Source organism: Schistocerca serialis, chromosome 2 (genome assembly GCF_023864345.2).
Source record: "Schistocerca serialis cubense isolate TAMUIC-IGC-003099 chromosome 2, iqSchSeri2.2, whole genome shotgun sequence".
Lineage (NCBI taxonomy): Eukaryota > Metazoa > Arthropoda > Insecta > Orthoptera > Acrididae > Schistocerca > Schistocerca serialis.
The window spans coordinates 1,098,461,083-1,098,486,037 of NC_064639.1; the positions used below are offsets into that span (position 1 = coordinate 1,098,461,083).

At 42.3% G+C, this 24,955-nt stretch overlaps 1 protein-coding gene across 1 annotated transcript in view; it reads right to left on the minus strand.

Annotated features, from left to right (window-relative positions):
• The window catches only part of LOC126456643 (acetylcholinesterase-like), a 372,833-nt gene that overhangs the window by 65,411 nt on the left and 282,467 nt on the right, over nucleotides 1-24,955 (minus strand). The gene's annotated exons all lie outside the window — the stretch shown is intronic.

The window sequence follows — 24,955 nt, forward strand, 5'->3', positions numbered from 1 at the left end:
AAGCGTGGGGCAATCTCCAGGTCTTTAGGTAACAGCTACCATTACAGTAGCTATCATTTTTTAACACAAACAACGCTAGTACGATTTGAGTGAACAGTCTTCTGCACCAGAGTCGCCTGACATAAAAGCTTTTGTTATGGCGCAGCCTCTAGTAATCCACCGTTCTGGCTGCACTTTGTCCTGTTGTTACAAGCCCAGCACTGTCATATCAATACACACTCAAGGCGACAGTCCACGTTTCCTTCAAAGTTTCATCCAGTTCATTCGTACAGAAGCGACCTTTACATTGTTTAAGGGGACCCCAACATGAAGAGGTTCTATTAAAGTCCACACGCTTGATCAGTAACATCAAATGACATCAGGTAAAGCAATATTGGAAATTGTATTTATTATCTCTGAACGTTGAATTACGACAACGACTGGTCTACGAGATGAACTTTGAACGCAAACAGATATGGAATTGCCGTTATCAGTGGACACTGTATCGAGAAGTTAGCAGATACAAGTGTGTGTTAACTAAACAAGAGACAAACATCATTATTAAGACACAGGCTACATTTTAGACATTTCAGAAAAAATCCATGAACTTCAGTCAACCATCACGCCAGAGAAAATGATACCACCAACATACATCAACAAGCTAGGAGTTACCTAGAAGGCGACTTCCACATCATACAAACTGAGAAAATGATCCATTACAGAATTTAGAACAATGTCCAAACCATAATCTTATTCTGAGCAAAATTCACCAGCCACCAACATTCCACCCAGCTCGCTGGACGACACCATATACCGATACTAACGATGAGAAATGTAAGACCGCAGTAAACGAAACCGAAAACAACTTCTTCAGACTTACGGTTTTTGAAACACTATGAACAATGTGCAAAAAACGGGTAATGTGAAGCAAGTAACATGTTGGGAAGGTACATGTGAAGCTGCTGCTATCATTGCGAGACCGAATTTCAACTAAAGTCTCGTATTTAAGAAACATTAGACTTAACATTCTTTTTGACAAATCAATAGTTACAGTAACGGCTATTTTAGATATTTCTAAGATGCGTCTGGTAGAGTTCCATTACTGGTATATGTTGAAGAAATTTGAGACAAAAAATGTTAAAATGTGTTACACAGAGACGAATAGTTTAATAAATCATGCAGCTACCTCAAATGTTTATGATGTTCCTAAAAATTATGTGTATAGGTGTTTTAGCACTGCAGGTTATCTGGTAACACAACTTACAACATCCTGTATGACAGTAAAATTAATGTGCATTTCGTGACACATAAATTATTGGAGGACATTATTACAGAGTTCATAGGACTGGTAGTAAGAAAGTAAGCTCTCAAAGAAACACAACACAAAGTTTAGAGCAAAAGCTGTGAATTGTTCATCACCTAAGAAATTAAGAATTGATGGTTACTGAGGATCTGTACTAAATGATGTAGATAAATCGTCTATTCAGTACACAGCTGGATCCAAAGTTACATTCAGTTTCCGCTACAAACCACTTCAACTGACAAAATGTGAAAGGTGATTCAAAGTTCATGATAAAGTGAGCATCCTAGCGTGCGGACCTTTTCGAGAGGATATAACTAATCAGCAGATGTGAGCCGAAGAGGATTTCATTATAACTGATTTAGCAGAAAAATTAGTTCTGAATTTAATGTATTGAAACTGTAATCAATGTTTTATGTACATGTAAGAGATGATAGTGAATAATGTAACTGACATGTGGTAATAATGTGATGCAATGAAACTGTAGCTAATTGTTGTAAATATACACTCCTGGAAATGGAAAAAAGAACACATTGACACCGGTGTGTCAGACCCACCATACTTGCTCCGGACACTGCGAGAGGGCTGTACAAGCAATGATCACACGCACGGCACAGCGGACACACCAGGAACCGCGGTGTTGGCCGTCGAATGGCGCTAGCTGCGCAGCATTTGTGCACCGCCGCCGTCAGTGTCAGCCAGTTTGCCGTGGCATACGGAGCTCCATCGCAGTCTTTAACACTGGTAGCATGCCGCGACAGCGTGGACGTGAACCGTATGTGCAGTTGACGGACTTTGAGCGAGGGCGTATAGTGGGCATGCGGGAGGCCGGGTGGACGTACCGCCGAATTGCTCAACACGTGGGCCGTGAGGTCTCCACAGTACATCGATGTTGTCGCCAGTGGACGGCGGAAGGTGCACGTGCCCGTCGACCTGGCACCGGACCGCAGCGACGCACGGATGCACGCCAAGACCGTAGGATCCTACGCAGTGCCGTAGGGGACCGCACCGCCACTTCCCAGCAAATTAGGGACACTGTTGCTCCTGGGGTATCGGCGAGGGCCATTCGCAACCGTCTCCATGAAGCTGGGCTACGGTCCCGCACACCGTTAGGCCGTCTTCCGCTCACGCCCCAACATCGTGCAGCCCGCCTCCAGTGGTGTCGCGACAGGCGTGAATGGAGGGACGAATGGAGACGTGTCGTCTTCAGCGATGAGAGTCGCTTTTGCCTTGGTGCCAATGATGGTCGTATGCGTGTTTGGCGCCGTGCAGGTGAGCGCCACAATCAGGACTGCATACGACCGAGGCACACAGGGCCAACACCCGGCATCATGGTGTGGGGAGCGATCTCCTACACTGGCCGTACACCACTGGTGATCGTCGAGGGGACACTGAATAGTGCACGGTACATCCAAACCGTCATCGAACCCATCGTTCTACCATTCCTAGACCGGCAAGGGAACTTGCTGTTCCAACAGGACAATGCACGTCCGCATGTATCCCGTGCCACCCAACGTGCTCTAGAAGGTGTAAGTCAACTACCCTGGCCAGCAAGATCTCCGGATCTGTCCCCCATTGAGCATGTTTGGGACTGGATGAAGCGTCGTCTCACGCGGTCTGCACGTCCAGCACGAACGCTGGTCCAACTGAGGCGCCAGGTGGAAATGGCATGGCAAGCCGTTCCACAGGACTACATCCAGCATCTCTACGATCGTCTCCATGGGAGAAAAGCAGCCTGCATTGCTGCGAAAGGCGGATATACACTGTACTAGTGCCGACATTGTGCATGCTCTGTTGCCTGTGTCTATGTGCCTGTGGTTCTGTCAGTGTGATCATGTGATGTATCTGACCCCAGGAATGTGTCAATAAAGTTTCCCCTTCCTGGGACAATGAATTCACGGTGTTCTTATTTCAATTTCCAGGAGTGTATATTATGATATTGAAAATGTACCACATTGGCTAGATGTGTATTATGAAAAAGTAATTGTAACACGCTTGTCATAGATGAAGAAAAGATGTGATTGATGTGTTACCTAATGAAACTCTACCATATTATATTACTCGTATGATCTACGTATCACCGTGTTTTTATTATGATGTATACCAACCATGCCAGTCTGTACATAAATGGCTGGCAGAATATTCCTACACCTTCATTCATGTACACAATTGTCTAGATTGTGTCATGTGGCATATTTCAGAGAACACATGTGTAAGGACTTGGCTGTCTGCAGACAAGCAAATTATATGCGTGTTCCAATGTGCAAGGCAGACAATTACAGAAATGCCATTACAAGTGGTCGAGAATTATATCTTTTCCTGACAGTCCCAATTGTCGACAGCTGATATGCTCATTTGTCTAGCAGTAAAATACGGAACTCTGACTGGGAGTTTTAAATAAGTGTTAAAAATTGGCTTAGAAACTGTCCAGTACTCATACGAGTAATATAATATGGTAGTGTTTGCAAGAAAGGGGTATGGTTTAAGGAGGATTCGAGAAATGTTACATCTTGTTTCATTTTTATGGCAGTAAACTACTTACCTTTTACTGTAAAAGCTAAATATGTTTAACACAACTGGCTTAGAATCTCTCTGATTGGCTTATTTCCTAGAAAGGGCTGCAGCTTAGGAAATGTGAATTGAGAGTTAGGGGTGTGGGTTAGTAAGCTGGCAACAAACGGAGAGAGTTGGGGAGGGATGATTCATATGGTACAGGAAAAGGCAAGATGGAATGAATGGGAAGTGCGAGGGTAAGTGAGGAGTGGGAAAGGGAGGAAAGAGAGGGGGAAAAAGAATTCCGCGTCAAATTGTCGCCAAAAATTCCCTTTGCTCTCCTGCTGACATAACTGCTTGTTCAAAACTGATGAAAAGTTTACAATAAAGGTAGACTGAAACTACTCTGACTAAATATTTGATAAGAAAATTTTATTTCTAGTGTGATTATTAACACAGATATTAAGGCTTGACTGATAGTCTGGTTTAGATATTATGGATTGTTGTTAGAACAACAATAAGAACAACGATAAGTAGAACAATGATACGTAGCTGAGATTAAGACCATTACTGAGAGTTATTTTCAAAATTTCCTGGCCTTCTGAATCAACTTTATGTATGCTCGAATGTCCCAAACTAACGTAATCGCAAAATGTTATAACATATAATCAGATACATTGTAGGCAATAGAACAGCTGCCTCTGATGCAAGAATTATGGCTCAGCAAAAAATTAAATCTTCAATGATGTATGTCATTTGTGGCTCTCTGAACAAGAAGGGCATATTATGGAACATATCAAGTATTAGTCTAGTTTTATAGGTTTAAACTTGAAGCCACGCAGCCATAAAAATTATAAGCTCAAGTATTATTTAGGCCAAATATTTGGAAGGGCCCCTTGCTCCAACAGATTACAATGGCCCTCCTCTGGATCTGCTGTTGTTCTGTTACGCATAGGCGCCATTCCGTCATGATACCTCTACCAGCCCTTACATTACGTGATGACCTATAAAAACATCGATTTCATTGCTGTCCTGAAATGAAAAGAGTGGTAATTTTTAATAGACTGCTCTCTTGTGATGGAGGGAGTGAGGATCTGCTGTCCGTGCTTCCAAGGGATATCAACTATGATTCGCAGTCAACAGTGAGTTTCTTGTAGATACCGGTTTCCGTCTTGTGGGTTATTGTGGCACAGCAGCAGTTTATCTCTGGTAATACTCGCATCTCATGTTGCTTGTGTGCCCTATTAACGTTTGACGGCAGGCAATCAGGATGGTAAAAGATTACAGACGTCCTTTCTAATCATTTTACTGCAGCATTGTGCTCATCACTATATCTGGCTGCCTGGCAAATAAGGAAGTTCCACTGAATTTTACCTTCTTGCCTCAGTCTCCTATTGTTCGACCAACACCGATTTGCCGTGTTGCCGAAGTGAAATATAGTTAATGCAGTTCTGGATGTATACAGCTTCTACCCTGTTGCTTTCGTTGGTACATACTTCTCCAATGACGAAAACAGCAAGACAGAAGCTACACACATACTCTTTGTGCCTTGAATTTGAAATTCATGGCACGTCATTCCTCCAGCTCTGCTTAGTTAGCCTCAGTAGCCGTGCTCTGGGGCATGTCCTTTGCCAGATGCCACGCTCAACAGATTTGTTGTTGTCCTTAGCGCCACGCAGAGGTGAGCTGGGATGGCGCGAGATGATGGATATTCGTCACCTGCTTTACTTCTTCCCAGGAACATCACCCAGAAGCCAGCGCCTTGGCTCAATTAGTCAAGCACTATGGCTAGGCAAGATTCTTGAGTTCACACTTGTTAATTTTGTATTTTTGTAAACTGTTGAAAAACTAGTTTGTGTTTAATAAATGTTTATTACTAAAATAAGCCCACCCCAGTACAACTCCTAGCCCTAACCCCTCTCCACTCAAATCCCACACTGCAACTGGTGGCAGAGTATGGTTGTGCTTTGTGCCAGCATGGTGCCCGTAGGATCATAGAATTAGTGTCTTGCTTTCCAATTTGCTGTTACACATATCGTCACTAGGAATGTACCAAGTGTAGTACGGTTGTGCAAGGAAGGATTAACTTACAAAGTATCCATTTGTGTGCAGGTCCGGACAAGCCTTCAGCAGCTCATGGGTGATCAGGTAATGTTAATAGTAAGAGAAGGGACAGATTCAAGTACTGAAATAAATACTATTCCGTTGCCCATCTCAGAGTTTAAGCTAGTGGTATAATTCTGCACAGGCAAACCACGTTTCTGGGGCCATGTGTATGAGACGAAAGCCATTCATTATGACTATGCTTAATGAATTACAGGAAACAGGAACTAGTACAGAAGTTTTAATTTGTGACGTATTAGCAGCATCATCTGGGCACAGTAGCCAAGTGGGTTTAAACAAGTGTTTGGCTTTAAGGATGGACCAGTTCCGAAGTTGTGTCACGCATGCTCAAAGCCTGTTTGGTTGGTTTCTGGTAGGTTACAATCAGCACAGTTTTTGCTGCAGCTAGCACTGCTTCGAGGTGAGCCACATGGGCTAGGGGCTCGAAGTAAGTCACGTGATCCACTTGCATCCAGGAACATCTCATGAAAGCCTGCACCTTGGCCACATGAAGTGGCTGGGAAGCCTTTGCAGCGTCACGAACAGTCAACATTGGTGTGGCCCAGCTGGAGTCAGCGACCGAGGATGTTGGAAGCAGGCTGCACTTGTAGGAGTGGAGAGCAGAGCATGGAATGTGGTGACATCTACGTGGGCCTCCGAGGACGCCTAGGGATGATGAGGGGTTCTCTTCATCTGGTATGAGCGCATGTCTGAAGGGCATTGCAGTGTGGAGATACAGATACTGTACAAACAAGGCATTGTAGCAATCATTAATGTATCCATGCCTCGATGGGATAAAGAGTCATAAGATATTTGTCTCTTACTGCGCCGCAATCACGAAATGTGCGAGCATATGGGCTGTGGACTCCACACCATATGGAAGTTTCGATCGGTCCAAGAAGTATGCTCGGATAACCGAAGTGGTCACGGTGACTGCTTGCAATAAGCGAGAAATCCGGGTTAGAGTCCCAATACAGCAAAGATTTCCATGTGTCGCAGACAGATGATGTCAATCCAAATCTGTTTCATAATGGAACATTCTCCAATATTAAAACTCACATAGTGAGTGGCACAGAGGTATTCGGTAGAAAGATAGTTAAAATACCAATCCAGCTAGTATGTGTATGTATTCGACCTTTGTTATACTGACATTACTGACACTCTGCTGTCACCATCACTGAATTAGCGTACATTAGGATCAATTACTATATTTAATGCTGCAGCAAAGACAATAGAGACGATAGCTTTGCTGAAATTTTTTAGTGTTTCTAATTGACACGGCTTAATACGAAGAAAGATTTTATTGAATTCTACACCTCAGGAACCAAACGTCGATAAAAGGAAGTTCTTATATTTCATTCCCTCGATGTCCCTCTCTCGGGGATGCAGCATAATCATACATCACAAATTTATGGCCAGTTTATTTCCTAATACCTTCCAAACAGCTCCATATGTGTGTCCACTGACTATGTTTGAACGAAGCTTTAGACACAGTGAGAAATAAATGCAAATTAAATAGATGTGTGGACGCTTGTAGTGAAGAGTATAAAGTGGAAAGAAAAGAAGTGTACCCGACAAAGCGATCCTGAAATCCGCGCGCAGTCAAGATTTTTCCAAGTAATTTTCCGCTTTTCTGCTCCTTGCTGGAACAGCGAAGGACTGGACAGAAGGGCGAAACCAAAATCCTCTTAATACTGCGGCTGCCACGCAAGTTTGAATCATCATTACAAAATGAAGAACGGCAGACTGAACTAATGAGTATGTGTCTCCTACCGCAATTTCACGCGGTTTTAGGACCATTTCTACAATATTCAATTACCCAGAGCCAGATAGTTCGTAATCACTTCCTTCTAGATACGATATCGCAGTGCACGCATTTTGGAAGGAACAAGCACTGCGGCGACTACAGCTGTTATGAAAATACATGAAAATTATTTACAGTTGCGAATATCGACAACCTTCAGCTGTACAATGGAATAACGACATGCATGCACCGCAATATCGTATTTATCCGTCGACAGCGGGCAAGTGATTTTCAATTTAATAATCTCCTCTGTACAGGAAGATACATAATGAATGGACGAGTGCAAGTTGCAGATATATGGACGAAAACATGTGGACGTTTTGGCCTGACCGTGATGAGTGCTCGAATAGTCGAAATTGTTAAGGTGATAAGCTGGAATCCGGATTCAAGTCCTGGTGAGGCACAAAATTTTGTTGTCATCATCCCATGTATAGAGATTACGGTCGTCCACATTCTCAACTGTGAGTACTTTTCATGTAGTTCTTTCTAAAGTTACCATATTTCGTAATCTAAAATCTTAAGACTTTGTTCTGTAGAAGCTGAGCAAAACCTTTGGGTCGAAACCATATAGGCAGCAGGGGGTACTGAATGGAGCGTTTTGAATGTAAGAACTAATGGCCATAAATGAATTTTCAAAGCGTTACGTAGTCTTGAATGAGAAAAGTGAGTGAGACTGGTGTTCGTTCTCTGCTTAGACTGATGAGCCAAAATACACTGTAGGAAAAAGAATCGCAACACCAAAAACAATTAATGTAGAGCAATGAAATTTCGGGAATACATTTGTCTAGGTAACATATTTAAGTAATTGACACTGAAAGTTCGCAGGTTAATGTAAGAGTGAGATTGGCCATTGCAAAATGTGAAGTGCTGGTACATTAATAAACGGTGTAATCGCCAGAATATTGGATGCAAGCATGCAAATATGAACGCATTGTGTTGTACAGGTGCTGGAAGTCAGTTTGTGGGATGGAGATCCATGCCTCTTGCACGTGGTCGGTCAGTGCTCGTTGCGGATGACGCTGGAATTGTCGTTGGAAAAGCCCCCTGGAACGCTGTTCATGAATGTCAGCACAACAGGACGAATCACCAGACTGACGTACAGGTATACAGTTAGGATGTGTGGGATAACCAAGAGAAAGGTCCTACTGCTATACGGAATCTCACCTTCGCCCATAAGTTCAGATGCAGGTTCAGTGTGTCTTGCATTCAGACTGATTGGGTACATAACAAACAATTGGCCTTCACTGTCACCGACGCAGAACCAGCGCCGGCCGGTGTGGCCGAGCGGTTATAGGCTCTACAGTCCGGAACCGCGCGACCGCTACGGTCGCAGGTTCGAATCCTGCCTCAGGCTTGGATGTGTGTGATGTCCTTAGATTAGTTAGGTTTCAGTAGTTCTAAGTTCTAGGGGACTGATGACCTCAGAAGTTAAGTCCCATAGTGCTCAGAGCCATTTAAACCATTTTGCAGAACCAGCTTCCATCAGAAAACACAACAGACCTCCAGTATGCCCTCCAATGAGCTCTCACTTGACACCACTGAATTCGCAGTTGGGGCTGGTATAGGGTCTACATCTACATCTACATCCATACACTGCAAGCCACCTGACGGTGTGTGGCGGAGGGTACTTTGAATACCTATATCGGTTCCCCCTTCTATTCCAGTCACCTATTGTTCGAGGAAAGAAAGATTGCCGGTATGCTTCTGTGTGGGCTCTAATCTCTCTGATTTTATCCTCATGGTCTCTTCGCGAGATATACGTAGGAGGGAGTAATACACTGCTGGACTCCTCGGTGAAGATATGTTCTCGAAACCTCAACAAAAGCCCGTACCGAGCTACTGAGCATCTCTCCTGCAACCTATTATCTCCGTAACGCTTTCGCGATTACTAAATGATCATGTAACGAAGCGCGCTGCTCTCCGTTGGATCTTCTCTACCTCCTCCATCAATCCAACCTGGTACGGATCCCCCACTTGTGAGCAATATTCAAGCGGTGGGCGAACAAGTGTACTGTAACCTACTTCCTTTGTTTTCGGACTGCATTTCCTTAGGATTCTCACAATGAATCTCAGTCTGGCATCTGCTTTACCGACGATTAACTTTATATGATCTTTCCATTCTAAACCACTCCTAACGCCTACTCCCAGATAATTTATGTAATTAACTGCTTCCAGTTGCTGACCTGCTATATTGTACCTAATTGATAAAGGATCTTTCTTTCTGTGTATTCGCAGCACATTACACTTGTCTACATTGAGATTGAATTGCCATTCCATGCACCATGCGTCAATTTGTTCCAGATCCTCCTGCATTTCAGTACAATTTTCCATTGTTACAACCTCTCGATATACTACAGCATCATCCGCAAAAAGCTACAGTGAACTTGCGGTGTTATCCACTTCACTGCTTGCTCAATATACAGATAGAATAACATTGGTGAGAGGCTACAACCCTTTATCACTCCCTTCCCAATCATTGCTTACCTTTCATGTCCCTCGACCCTTATAATTGCCATCTGGTTTCTGTACAAATTGTAAATAGCCTTCCGCTCCCTGTAATTTACCCCTGCCGCCTTCAGAATTTGAAAGAGAGTATTCCAGCCAACATTGTCAAAAGCTTTCTCTAAGTCTACAAATGCTAGAAGCGTAGGTTTGCCTTTCCTTAATCTAGCTTCTAAGATAAGTCGTAGGGTCAATATTGCCTCATGTGTTCCGATATTTCTACGGAATCCAAACTGATCCTCCCCGAGGTCAGCTTCTACTAGTTTTTCCATTCGTCTGTAAAGAATTCGCGTTAGTATTTTGCAGCCGTGAATTATTAAACTGATAGTTCGGTAATTTTCACATCTGTCAACACCTGCTTTCTTTGGGATTGGAATTATTACATTCTTCTTTAAGTCTGAGGGTATTTCGCCTATTTTCCGTTGGGCGTTTGAAAAGTCCTTGTAAAGTCCGAGAGATGACACCACCGGCACGTATTGAGGTCATGTTTAGTTAGTAGCATCTTTGGAAAGAACGCACACCAAGTTTCAGCCATATTGGTCTATTTCTTTGTGCTTGGCAATCGTGTGAATCAAGGAAGTTGAATGATGGCCAAAAAATGGACGAAAAAGAAATTCGTGTGGTGATTAAACATTACTTTATGAAACGCCTCAGGGGATTAAAGAGAAGCTTGATTACAGTGACTTCACCTTCGATTAGAACAGTTTATAAGTGGTTTCAAAATTTTCGGAGTGGCCATATGGGCACAAATGATGCTGAACGTCATGGACTTCCTGTGGAGGTTTACGGCTCCAGAAATCATTGATAAAATCCATGATACGTTGACGGGTGCCAGAACAGTTAAGGTTATGTGAGATAGCTAGTGCTGTGGGCATCTCGAATGAATGGGTACATAACATTTTGGGTAAACATTTGTACATGAGAAAGCTATCCGCAAGACGGGTTCCGCGATTGCTCACGCTTGACCAGAAACGGAATGGTGTGAAGTGTTGCAAGGATGATTTTTAGCTGTTCAGGAAGAATTCGCAGTACTTTAAGCATCGTTTCGTCACTGTGGATGAAACATGGATACATTACTATAATCCTGAGACCAAATAGCAATCGAAATAATGGGCTACCAAGGGAGAATCTGCACCAAAAAACGCGAAGACTGTGGTGTCACCGCCAGACACCACACTTGCTAGGTGGTAGCCTTTAAATCGGCCGCGGTCCATTAGTATACGTCGGACCCACGTGTCGCTACTATCAGTGATTGCAGACCGAGCGCCGCCACACGGCAGGTCTAGAGAGACTTCCTAGCACTCGCCCCAGTTGTACAGCCGACTTTGCTAGCGATGGTTCACTGCCTACTTACGTTCTCATTTGCCGAGACGATAGTTTAGCATAGCCTTCAGCTACGTCATTTGCTACGACCTAGCAAGGCGCCATCATCAGCTACTATTGATATTGTGAATCATGTACCGTCAAGACCGACGTTCATCATTAATGGATTAAAGTAAAGTATTCCACCAGCTACGTCCGTTATTCTAAATTCTAATTTCCTTGTCCTGTTCCAGACATCACGCCAGCCTGCGTGAGCTAAAACGCGTGCATTTCGGCCTCCTCTAGTAACCCGGTGTTGGCTCTCCTGCCAACCACAACAATGACCATTCCTTCGGCTGGAATGGTTATGGCGATTGTCTTTTGGGGTGCGCAAGGGATAATCCTCATCGACTATTTGGAAAAGGGTAAAACTATTACAGGTGCACATTATTCATCTTTTCTGGACCGTTATAAAACCGAGCTGCAAGATAAACGACTGTGATTGGACCGCAAAAGCGTCCTTTTCCATCATGACAATGCGCCAGCACACACCTCAGCAGTTGTGATCGCTAAATTATGGGAAATTGAATTCCAACTCGTTTCATATCCCCCCTCTTCTCCAGACTTGTCTAGCTCGGATTAGTATTTTTCCCCAATTTGAAGAAATGGCTGGCGGGACAAAGATTTTATTCAAACGAGGAGGTGATTGCAGCAACTAATAGCTATTTTGCAGAGTTGGACAATTCCTATTATTCGGAAGGCATCAACAAACTAGAACAGCATTGGACGAAGTATGTAAGTCTAAAAGGAGACTATGGCGAAAAACAAAAAAAATGTTTACCCCAACACGTAAGTAGTTTTTATTTTTGCATGGACTTTTCAAACGCCCCTCGTACCTACGTGGTTACACAAAGTCACCGGTTTACAAAATCAGAGTTGAAAGAGATGACAAACCTATTAGCAGGGACGATGTTGCCTATGATACTCTTTCTTGTTTCATTGGGTTGTAAGTTGGTTTATATCATTTCATGACAAGCTGTTTGTAATACATACTGAACGCAAAAATGTTGCTTGTTTCATAAGCTTTCATCCAAAGACAATTTTATTCGGACAGTGACAGCTTGACGTTGAGAGGCCCGAACGCCAAACAATAACATTTCGTATATCATCGGGATGGCTGTGAAACGTGGTACGCTATAAATTTTTGTGTCACTTGAAAACAATGAGCTCTGTCACACTCCGGCGAGCAGAGTAAGGTGCCAGCTGTCCCTTGTTAGCCGCATCGGTTGGTCAGCGATCCATCAACGAGAAACTTTTCGCGCACGCGAACGCTTCTGCATGCTGAAGTACAGCGAACTTTCGCCTATAACGGAAGAAGTTTGACGTAGAAAAATTAACGCCATCTACCTACTCGCCGAGGCCTTGTCCGTCTGGCTGGCATAACGACCCCCTCCATCAGTGCAGGGTCGCTAAGGAGGTGGGGATATGCAGGACAGCAAGTTGGCGTGAACAATCGTTTCGCTCCCGGCTGTAGGCGGCTGCTGAGTTGCCAGGAGGAATAAAAAACGAGTATAATCCAACACATGGGGTAGCCTAGAAACATGCATCCAGAGAGTATTCATCACGTCTTACAGACACCGCTGGAGCGTCAAATTGATTTGCTAACCGACCATCTTTCTGTGATATAATCACGAAACAACACGATAAAATAAAGTAATTCAAACCATTCGAGATTATATTACGTCGAATTAGAGAAGGCATTCGGAGTCTTTAACCCTTTGAGTACCAGTACCAGTGTCTTTTGCGTGAAACCAGCGATGCTTTCGCAAGAGAGACATATCTAGTGGTACAATGAACTACATTTATACTGCTTCTTTTTTTAGTATTCATACTGAGGAATAAATATATTTCAAGTTATTGTAACCCGAGTTTGTACTACTGTTTTCGTTAATCGTTTCTAAATGAAAACATTGGAACAGTATGTACTTTGATGTAAATTTATTAAATTTTAGGTCCGTTGTTATTTAGGATTATGAGTTCATAGATTTTCGAGATGTGGGATTGTGTCTAGGTAAATGAGAAATTGCTTTCAAATCTCTCTCATGAAATGATGTGTGGTTGACAACTGTACACGTATCTCCCAGTGGTTCCAAAGTGAAGCAACCTCCTTAACACAATTTATTGTTTCGTTTTTGCCAATTTACTCTCGTTTTCAATGCTCACTACGAAAATAAAGGTTAATTTTGTGAAAAATTTAAATTTTACATTCCGAAGTGAAACCATCTCCTTAAAATAATTAACCGCTTACTTTTTGCCAGTTTCTTCTTGTATTTGTGGCTTGATAGATGGTGAAGATAAAATTTGTGAAATTTTTTAAAATGACGTGTTTTATGTTAGTGGTGTTAAAAGGGTTAACAGAGGAAACGAGAGCTGTTGCTCATAGAAGTGATGAGGCCTGCGCTCCTTTTCGTATTAGTAACTGAGCGAAGGTAAGCCTTAACGCCACCAAGCGAGCTCATCCAGGTCCGGGAAATGAAAGATGCCCATGACTGAGCGGCCTTTCTTGGCGACCAGACTATGACCAAATGTAACATTATGATTAATTACACGGAAGATAAACGACGGAGAAAAGCTGCAGTGCAGTTCTTACATGTTGAACTCGGAAGTTATCACTGATATCATAAGTTAGTCTCGAAACTTGTAATAATTAACGCAGCAATGAGAGAAAATAAGCTTGGTGGGGGAAACGAAGCCAGTTAGTGCTACCTCTCTTGCGATGCAGAGAAGAACAGTTTGTAACAGCAGCAACGACGACTAGTTGATCTGGAAGCAGAATGACGTTTTTCAAACTGAGAACGAAAGCATTAAGCATAGCCTATGAGTAATTTTGGCAGTCCAAGTTTGTGTGTGTGCAAAACGACCTTAGCTTTCACTGAGCTACTCAGTATGTTAATAACTTTAATAACAGTTGAATTTAATAAACTAATCAGCCAGTTTAAGAGTTTCTGGTTTATCCCGTTGCTTCTAACTGTTTTCAATAGTTATTTAATAAGCACCGAGAAAATAAATTTAAAAATATTTTCAGGTGATGTTCGCATTCTGGTATGTATCCTAGAGGAGAGATTGGAGGAATGTAAAAATAATATTTGAATTCATTTGTATAATGTGGTTCTACACTATTTTTGGAATTCTTAGATATGTCCATTTCCTAACAGCTACCGCTGTCAAAAATTATATGCCATTATATTTATTCCGATGCATATTACTCATCTCAAATGCATCATAATAAATATATAGTAAAATAATTTTAACAGCACTGAGTTGCAAGGATTATGCCTTAAAAACAAAGCAAAACAGCAACCCCATCTTCATTAATCCTATAGCAGTTTGGGTGTCAGAGATTCAAGTTCGAAAGTAAGTTCCATACCTCATTAACCGTTTTGCACTCTACGATAACCGCCTAGTAAATGTCTTTGTGATGGATATTTCTTACGTTGTACCATTTTAATAGCGACATCGGAATCAACAGAATTTTTAAGTGTTCGTATTTCATTTAAGTAATATACATGATTTGAAATTGTCGTGGAACAAAATCACACACAATAAGCTGCTGCGTGACTTCTGTATTCAACATAATTGTAGGTTCAGGCAATACGTATATGTTTCATCATGAATTATATAGACTGAAAAAGATGTCTAATAACTGGATGGAGAGTCCTCAACAACAGCTGACAAGGAAAGGATACACCAGATTGCTCAGCAATGTTGCACACCTTTCGCAGGACTGTACTACACACTTAGATACAATAACTGCTGTCGTTGTGCGATACTGTTTTCAAGCGTCTTCGAGAAATCGCGGTTCAGGATTTCATGACCTATTGAAAACAAAAATACAAACCATCCAGAAGCTACGTAAGTACAACTAGCAATGGCGCCAGACCTGCAGTCTGTCCATATTGCGTTCGGATCTCATTTTTTGAATGTTCCAACAAACATTTGTTTGTTTATGCAAACAAGTTTTGGAGCCTTTTGGGCTGAGTGTTTTGATTCTTGAACATAATGACATTGGGATATTATGGACGTGGCAACCTGTATACAGTTTCGACAGCACAGAGGCACATAATTTCTTCAGTTAAACATATAAAAAGAAATTTCCAAATTAACAGCCCTCTGTAAAAATTAACATCGCTTCCTGTCAGTTTGAGAAAGTCTGCGTTCTTAAAACGCCACCATCTTCAAAACAGTATGTTTTTCCTCTTTGAATTTACCAAAACACGTTTCGACACCTATGTGTCACCATCAGTGGATCTCTATTTATTTCTGAACCTGCATGAAGTGTAAGTTTCAGAAATAAAACGATACCAACTAAATATGAAAAATGTATGTCGTAATATGTTTCGATAATGCATACATTCCGTTTTGGAAAGATGAGGAGCTGTTAAAAACCAAATTTAATTCGCGATCAGGAAACAGTAGAAGCAAGAGTTTCCAAACACAGCGAGATGATTAACTTTGGAGAAGTATTGGCGTCCCTATCAAATCATCAAATATTACGTGGAAAGAAGCGGGATAAGTACCCTATATACGTCCGATGATAATATTGTACTGTAATGAACACCTACAAGCTCTGTCTCGTACCTGCCAGTCCTTATAGTACACTGTTTGAAAGACAGGCGGTACCTGTGATCTTATGGTTTGAGAACTTCTTTTTCAATGTCGGCAAGAATTACAGTCATTTTCCGTCTGTTGGCTGTATCAAGTATTGCAGTGGCAGGCCACCGCTAAGAAGAAAGTGACTCCAAAACCCAGTGTTTTCTAGATTGGAAACGAGCACAGGTAGTTCCAATTTTGAAGAAGAGTTGTCGAGCAGATGCGCTAAACTATAGGCCTATACCTCTGACATCGATCTGTTGTAGAATTTTAGAACAAATTTATTTCCTCGCGTATCATGTCATTTCTGGAAACCCAGAATCTACTCTGTAGGAATCAACATGGATTCCGGAAACAGCGATCTTGTGAGACCCAACTCGCTTTATTTGTTCATGAGACCCAGAAAATATTAGATACAGGCTCCCAGGTAGATGCCATTTTCCTTGACTTCCGGAAGGCGTTCGATACAGTTCCGCACTATCGCCTGATAAACAAAGTAAGAGCCTACGGAATATCACACGAGCTGTGTGGCTGGATTGAAGAGTTTTTAGTAAACAGAACACAGCATGTTGTTCTCAATGGAGAGACGTCTACAAATGTTAAAGTAACCTCTGGCGTGCCACAGGGGAGTGTTATGGGAGCATTGCTTTTCACAATATATATCAATGACCTAGTAGATAGTGTCGGAAGTTTCATGCGGATGATACTGTAGTATACAGAGAAGTTGCAGCATTAGAAAATTGCAGCGAAATGCAGGAAGATCTGTAGGGAGTGGCAACTGACCCTTAACATAGACAAATGTAATGTATTGTGAATATACAGAAAGAAGGATCCTTTATTGTATTATTATATGATAGCGGAACAGACACTGGTAGCAGTTACTTCTGTAAAATATCTGGAAGTATGCGTACGGAACTATTTGAAATGGAATGATTATATAAAATTAATTGTTGGTAAGGCGGGTGCCAGGTTGAGATTCATTGGGAGAGTCCATAGAATATGTAGCCCATCAACAAAGGAGGTGGCTTACAAAACACTCGATCGACCTATCCTTGAGTATTGCTCATCAGTGTGGGATCCGTACCAGGTCGGGTTGACGGAGGAGATAGAGAAGATTCAAAGAAGAGCGGCGCGTTTCGTCACAGAGTTATTTGGTAAGCGTGATAGCGTTACGGAGATGTTCAGCAAACTCAAGTGGCAGACTCTGCAAGAGAGGCGCTCTGCATCGCGGTGTAGCTTGCTGTCCAGGTTTCGAGAGGGTGTATTTCTGGAAGAGGTATCGAATATATTGCTTCCCCCTACTTATATCTTCCGAGGAGACCACGAATATAAAATTAGAGAGATTCGAGCGCGCACGGAGGCTTACCGATAGTTGTTCTTCCCGCGAACCATACGCGACTGGAACAGGAAAGGGAGGTAATGACCGTGACAAATAAAGTGCTCTCCGCCACACAGCGTTAGGTGGCTTGCAGAGTATAAATGTAGATGTAGATGGTACACAGATGGGAGTTGCCATTTGCGGAGGGCTGTATTCAGCCAAGCACAAGCAATGCGATATCTTAATCCACTGCAATTTGCTACGGCAGTCTGTTTGATCCAAAAAGTAAGGACTTTCGGTCGTGCTGCTGCAGATGGTAATGTTGTGGACGCGCTACAGGGAGACAGATCAGTACACAAGGCGAGTTGGACAACGTTACTGACGCATTACAACCGCACGTGACGAGCTATATCCGGCCATCTCTGCGATGCGGGGTCATTCGTTTACCGTCAGGGCAATGGAGAACGATCTCCGAATGGCCATTGTAGCAGCTGTGTCCGATCAGACTATAAAGAACAGGTTGGTAGAATGGAATCTATGACGTACCCCACTTGAAACGAAAAGTTGCAACTCGCCTTCAGTACGGTCGTTCCCATGTCAACTGGCAACTTCGTCACTGGCGAAATGTGTTATTCAGAGACGAGTCCGTATATCCTCTGAAGCAAAGCGACGGGCGTGCTGTTGTGTGTAGACTCATTGTGAGCAGTACCTTCCAAATGTTGTCCAGACAATCGACAGATTTCTAAGGGACTGTGATCTGGAGAGGCATCAGTTTTTATAGCCATGTGGATGTTGTCGTTTTGTCCATGGTCTCCTGTCCGCCAGGCAGAACATCGAGCAGATTCTGTTGTACCATGTGGTGGGTGCTGCGTACGCTGAATTCCTTATCATGTCAGATAATGCAGGACCCGTGTGTCGGGCGTCAGCAAGGGTGTCGTGTGAAGCCTGAATTCTGAAGTAGTGGGATAGCCGGCGATGAGTCCCGAACTACACCCCGTCGTGCATATGTGAGACATACTTGATGGGCGTGTTCTGATCGTCCCGTTCCACCACGGACTCTCCAAGAACTCTCATGGCCCCCGACTTCAGAAATGGAACGGATAACACAGGGTATTCTCCATAGAGTTACACGGACCATGTCACGTAGGGGCCAAGCGATGTTTCCCGCTAACGGGGGGCATACATGTTACTAAAGCTTTCGAAGTCTAATGAAAAGCAGCAGGCTGACGAGAAGAACGATTGTTTCCACTTTGCTCGGGACAAATGTCTCATATCGCGATTGTTGTTGTGTAAATGAACGGAGATATCACTATGTTTTAAGGTATAATTTAGAAACATAGCGCAGCGCGGAATTAGCCGAGCGGTCTAAGGCGCTGCAGTCATGGACTGTGCGGCTGGTCCCGGCGGAGGTTCGAGTCCTCCCTCGGGCATGGGAGTGTGTGTTTGTCCTTAGGATAATTTAGGTTAAGTAGTGTGTAAGCTTGGGGACTGATGACCTTAGCAGTTAAGTCCCATAAGATATCACACACATTTGAACATTTGAAGTAACATAGCCAGCACTCAATTATTGTTCAATATAGTATGGCAGACTCCCTTCGTCATGTTTCCCTAATTCGTCTGAGTAGTGTAAATCACTGTGTGTGTGTGTGTGTGTGTTGGTGAGGGTGTGGGTGTGTGTGTGTGTTTGTGTGTGTGTGCGTGTTGTAATGCCACTTCCTCGGAAGAGAAATCGAGAAATGAAAATCAAAAATTATCTCCAAAATTCTAAAACATTTCCCCAAAACAAGTTCCAAATTCCATGAAAAAAAGAACAAGCACACAAATTTCCAGTTAACATTTTATTTGGATATTAACCAGTAATTGAATCAGGAATGTAATACTTAGTAATTTATTAACATACGAAAGAAAGATAGGATTGCAGTAAAATCAAACTCCAAATTCAAAATCATAGTAAATCGCAAAATCATTATAATTAGAATTCGCAAAGTAGAACCAACGTTCCCAAAGAATACTACGTGTGAATACTCTTTGACATTCGTGAGTAATGGCTAAGGATAATTCAATCCATTGTCACCACGTTACGAGGGTTAGCCGAAGCAGGTCATACTTCTGAAAGGTCGTGTATCTAGGCGCAGTTAGATTGTTTTTCCAGAATTGATTATTGCGATCTACTATGACGCAGTGAAACGATACTTTGACTTCAAATATTACGTTATTTAGAATTCAAATAGAGGACTTGCATATATTAGACAGAAGTGACTTTTAATTAGATAACCTGACGTTAACACTATTTAGGAAGGAACACACAAGAACGAAAACAAATTAAGTTCACTTTTTAAAACTTTTTGTTTCGGGAATTAATTTTGATGCAGACCACGCATAAGATAACAATATCAGAAAAGTCGGTGGTGAAAATTGATCACGTATGTTGTGACTCGTTATTGCATTCGCTCGGACGGCCGGGATGGCCGAGCGGTTCTAGGCGCTACAGTCTGGAACCGCGCCACCGTTGCGGTCGCAGGTTCGAATCCTGGCTCGGGCATGGATGTGTGCGCTGTCCTTATGTTAGTTAGGTTTAAGTAGTTTTAAGTTCTAGGGGACTGATGACCTTAGAAGTTAGGTCCCACAGTGCTAAGAGCCATTTGAAACATTTTTTGAACACAGATAAAAAATTTCATTCGTAATAACTAATGTACTATGGAACTTGGCGATAGTTACGAAGCATATAATTTATAATTCCCCCCAACACCTGGGAAAGCTTCTTCCTCATGGCTCTGTTAGGAAGTGACTAATATTGTGTAATAAACCAGCATATAGTGTCAATTCATGCATTTATCATTCAAGTTTTACAATATTATTTATAGAGATAACGTGCTGCGATATTATTTGACTGAAGCGCTCGGCGCTTATATAGGAACTCCTTGACGTTAGGAATTAATAACACTGTTACGACTGATTATAGATTTGAGATTATAAATAGTCTATAGAGAATTTGGTGTCGCTGGAACTAATTTGAACTTATCATTAATATTTAAATAGCAACTGATAAACCATCGATTATAAACGATTTAATTACCACATTTGGTGAAGTAAATATTTCGCACATGTCGCGAGTTCAGTTCATCAATGTTCCTTTTGTAACGTCGATACTGATACATAAGAAATAACAACCTCATTGCTCTGCCGCTGAGTGTTAGCCTAAACCGAAGATCCGAAAGACGTTACAGTGTGTGTGTGTGTGTGTGTGTGTGTGTGTGTGTGGTGATTTAGCGGTCCTGGCACGGCCACGCCTCGATATTGCTGGTTCAGTCGTGATTCCGTATTTGTTTATGATTCTGATTTTGGAGACCCGGTAATTAGCGAGATCGCTACCCACAGGGGCAGCAGACATCTCCTCCCAAACCTAGCCTGCGGAAATTCCAGCTCTGGCTGCCGCCTTCTCTCGGGCCGCTTAATTGGTTCTTTATCAACGGATTACAGCTAATGTTAATTCGGCCTTAACAAGCGCTGCAGTGATGAATGGGGCAGCCGCAGATGGTGGGGGATTACGCAACTGTGCCTCTCTTTCAGGACCTAAGCCTCTTCTCGACCGACGCTGTTGTTTGCACTAAAGATCGTTATTTTCCAGATACCATACGCTTTCCAAAGGTTTCGACATTTATAACTGTATCTACTTCACCGGAGACACGGAAATTAAAGATTGTTTATAGATTAAAAACTGCTTATGTGTCTGTACGACGCAGTCGAGTTCCAGTTCAATATGTCTTCGACATTAATTCCGTGGCAGTAATCACAATACAATACTTTCACATTCGGCGACTTGTGCCATATCCCGAGATAGAAGATATACTATGGATGATTATGAACATAAGGAGTCCGCAACAGATCATATAGACAAACATTATTTTGTCCAGAGCCGAAAAATACAACACAAAATATTCCTGACATGCTCTTATTCTTAACTAAAGTATAGCTACTGTCATTACAAGCAACTTGTAGCAGAACATTTGCAATAGAACAACAAATTCAGAACGCTGCTGTTTTTGATAGTACGGTGACGACGTGTCAACAGAAGTATGTCGACACTGGATAGTGCAAGTGAATGCGTTATCACCGCTTATCAATAATCGAATCAGAAGTACTAATCGGACACACCGATTTTCATTGATATGCCGTCAATAGCTGACTTATTCGTCTACAAGGACAATTAAAACAGTTGAAACACTTTGATACCTGAATGCGATTTTCACTCTGCAGCGGAGTGTGCGCACACTCCGCTGCAGAGTGAAAAACGCATTCTGGAAACATCCCCCCGGCTGTGGCTACGCCATATCTCAGCAATATCCTTTCTTTCAGAAGTTCTAGTTCTGCAACGTTCGCAGGAGAGCTTCTGTAAAGTTTGGAAGGTAGGAGACGAGGTACCGGCAGAAGTAAAGCTGTGAGGACGGGCCGTGAGTCGTGCTTGGGTAGCTCAGATGGTAGAGCACCTGCCCGCGAAAGGCAAAGGTCCCGAGTTCAGTCTCGGTCCGGCACACAGTTTTAATCTGCCAGGATGTTTCACTTCCACACCTGCTCGCCAATGACGTCCTTTCAAGAAACATGTAACGTTCCCTAGCGTCTATTTGCTATTATTAATTACTTTCATTTTATGTACAATGCGCAAATACGTAAGCAGAATTGTCCTCAGCTGGCATCATAATAATTTTCCAGAGATATTTGCGAAAATCTACTTAACTTGTTTAGCAACAAGCAAGAGATTCTGAGCTAATTTTTTTTCTCGTCTCTGTGACATGGTAGGGATGAGACGTAATAAACTGTTCTCACATTAGGCTGTGTATTAACATTATGCCAAGACACATCTCTTAAAAAACAAAAAAATAACAATTGACTTATCAAAAATACTTATCCTCTATCTGTTTTAATCTTAGTACCATCGGGAGAGCAAAGCCTGTACGTCTGTTTCCCGCTGCAAAGAATGAGGCGAATGGCAGAGCTTTAATTAATTCCCACCGAAGTCCGATTACCTTCATGCAGAATAGAAATCCAGCGCCCCAATCAAAAAAGAACACGAGAATAATTATAGTGTTTACGATTTACATCTCCGTTTCCATGTTCGAATCATTCAACCCAAGATGGCCCCACTGAGATCTTTTGTTCCTGCTACTGAAGTATTTCTGCGTTATGGACTCTGTGACTTTCACAGACCATCACGTCAACTGTCGGTCCCATAGCAGCAACACCCACATTGCTGTCAATGATTTAAGCGTTCCTTGTCAGAAAAATATTTTTCTTGTCAGTACATGAAAACAACCGTTCCTTACTCATCGCTAGCCGGTAGCACCGTTTGCAAAGTAGTATCACCTAACATTATGCTGATTATTCCCGAGCAAAGGAGCAGATGGTGTGGGGAGAGGGACTGTGGAGGGAAAACAGCTATAAACAGACCCATGGAGGCGTGGACCAATCACAAAGGTATTTACGTTGTCAGTTAATATTTTGGTAGAGGCAAAATCGTTGTCTGAATTACAGCTTCGCCACCAATCTGCTTAGATACTCCTTGCATCTCATAGTCTCGCTACCGATATACGAGTACATTTTATTACTCTTAACGTGCGTGAGTGGAACTGGTGCGTGTGTGTGTGTGTAGGGGAGAGGGGGGTGAATAGTTTCTCACTATATTATGTGACTGTTAAAGAGCGCTCAAATAATTATCCAACTTTTTTTCCATTTACTACCTAGCTGTCAAGATACATAGCTTCAGGCAATTATATTTAATGATATTTTTTATTGATTTGGAATTCACTCCTTCCATAGAAAATGGAGTTACTCTTTTTCGATGAGAAATTTTTCATTGAGGATACGATTTCTACAGGCGCTCCTCCCGTTTCTGGGTTCTACACAACAGCTTTAAAACAGAATGAATTTTAAGTCTGCAACGGAGTATGCGCAGTAAAAACTGTGTGCCGGATCGGGTCCTAGGTTCGAGCTCTGGTACGGTACACACTTTTAACCTGGCAGACAGGTTCAAACCAGTTACACCATTTCATCTCATGTTCATCTCGCCATAGATTAAATTGGTTAAAATTTGATCTATTTTATTCTATTCAAAAAGTCAAACTTGTAACATTTATTTTCTCGGGAATTCGAACGTTCGGGTGCCAAAGGATCAGTAACTGTGTTCAGCGTTATAACTTCTTACTGCTCTGTCTCAGTTGCACTGACAATTTGGCTTAATGTTAAACAGTTTGGAGTGTGTCTGTTCATTATCGTCTACGTTAAAAGTGCATCTTAGGGAAAACGTAAAATACAAATACTGAACTACTAGATAATAATTTTTTTTGGTACTCTGTATGTTTAAATCATAATAGTACATTATAAAGGATAGAAGATGTCTGAGTTGTTCGCCAGCCGCTGTGGCCGAGCGGTTCTAGGCGCTTTAATACGGAACCGCGCTGCTGCTACGGTCGCAGTTTCGAATCCTGCCTCGGGCATGGATGTGTGTGATGTCCTTAGGTTAGTTAGGTTTAAATAGTTCTAAGGCTAGGGGACTGATGACCTCATAGTCGCATAGTGCTTAGAAACATTTTTGAACCTGAGTTGTTCTGAAAGATCAACGAAAAATATTTGCGTGTTTTGAGCTGTTCAATACTGTACAACCTCGAAAATTCTATGCTCTTAATGCAAGTACCTCCTATACACGATATCACCTCTTAGCGGAATACGCAGTAGCACTAACTGATGACATGCTTATAACTGACCTAGAAAACTATTTACATGCTTACATATTTGGATTATACATTTTGACTAACGTAGGTAATGTTTCGATACTGAACGGAGAAGTTCTAAATAAGTCAATCCAAATTGTCAGTGAAACTGTGACAATAGAATATAGAAACAATAAAATTAATTTATAGGTACTGAAATGATGATATATGTACGTAAAACCCTATTGCTTCACGACGGAAAGCCTGCCAGAAACTGACGATTAAAAGACATAGGATTTTATTTTTGCCAGCCTCACTAAAGAGAGTGGTGGCGGTGTGAAATGAGTCGAGATACCAAAGCATAAAATCATAAAGGAACAAGACGAGGAGACAAATAGGGAGTGTAGAGCAGAAGTAGGAGAAATAAGGTAAATGTAAGAACGTGGAGAGATACACTATGTGACCAAAAGTATACGGACACATTGCTGAAAATGACTTACAAGTTCGTGGCGCCCTCCATTGGTAATGCTGGAATTCAATTTGGTGTTGGTCCACTTAGCCTTCACGACAGCTTCCACTGTCGCAGGCATACGTTCAATCAGGTGCTGGAAGGTTTCTTGGGGAATGGCAGCCCATTCTTCACTGAGTGCTCCACTGAGGAGAGGTATCGATGCCGGTCAGTGAGGCCTGGAACGAAGTCGGAGTACCAAAACATCCCAAAGGTGTTCTATAGGATTCATGGCAAGACTTCGTGCAGGGCAGTCCATTACAGGGATGTTATTGTCCTGTAACCACTCCGC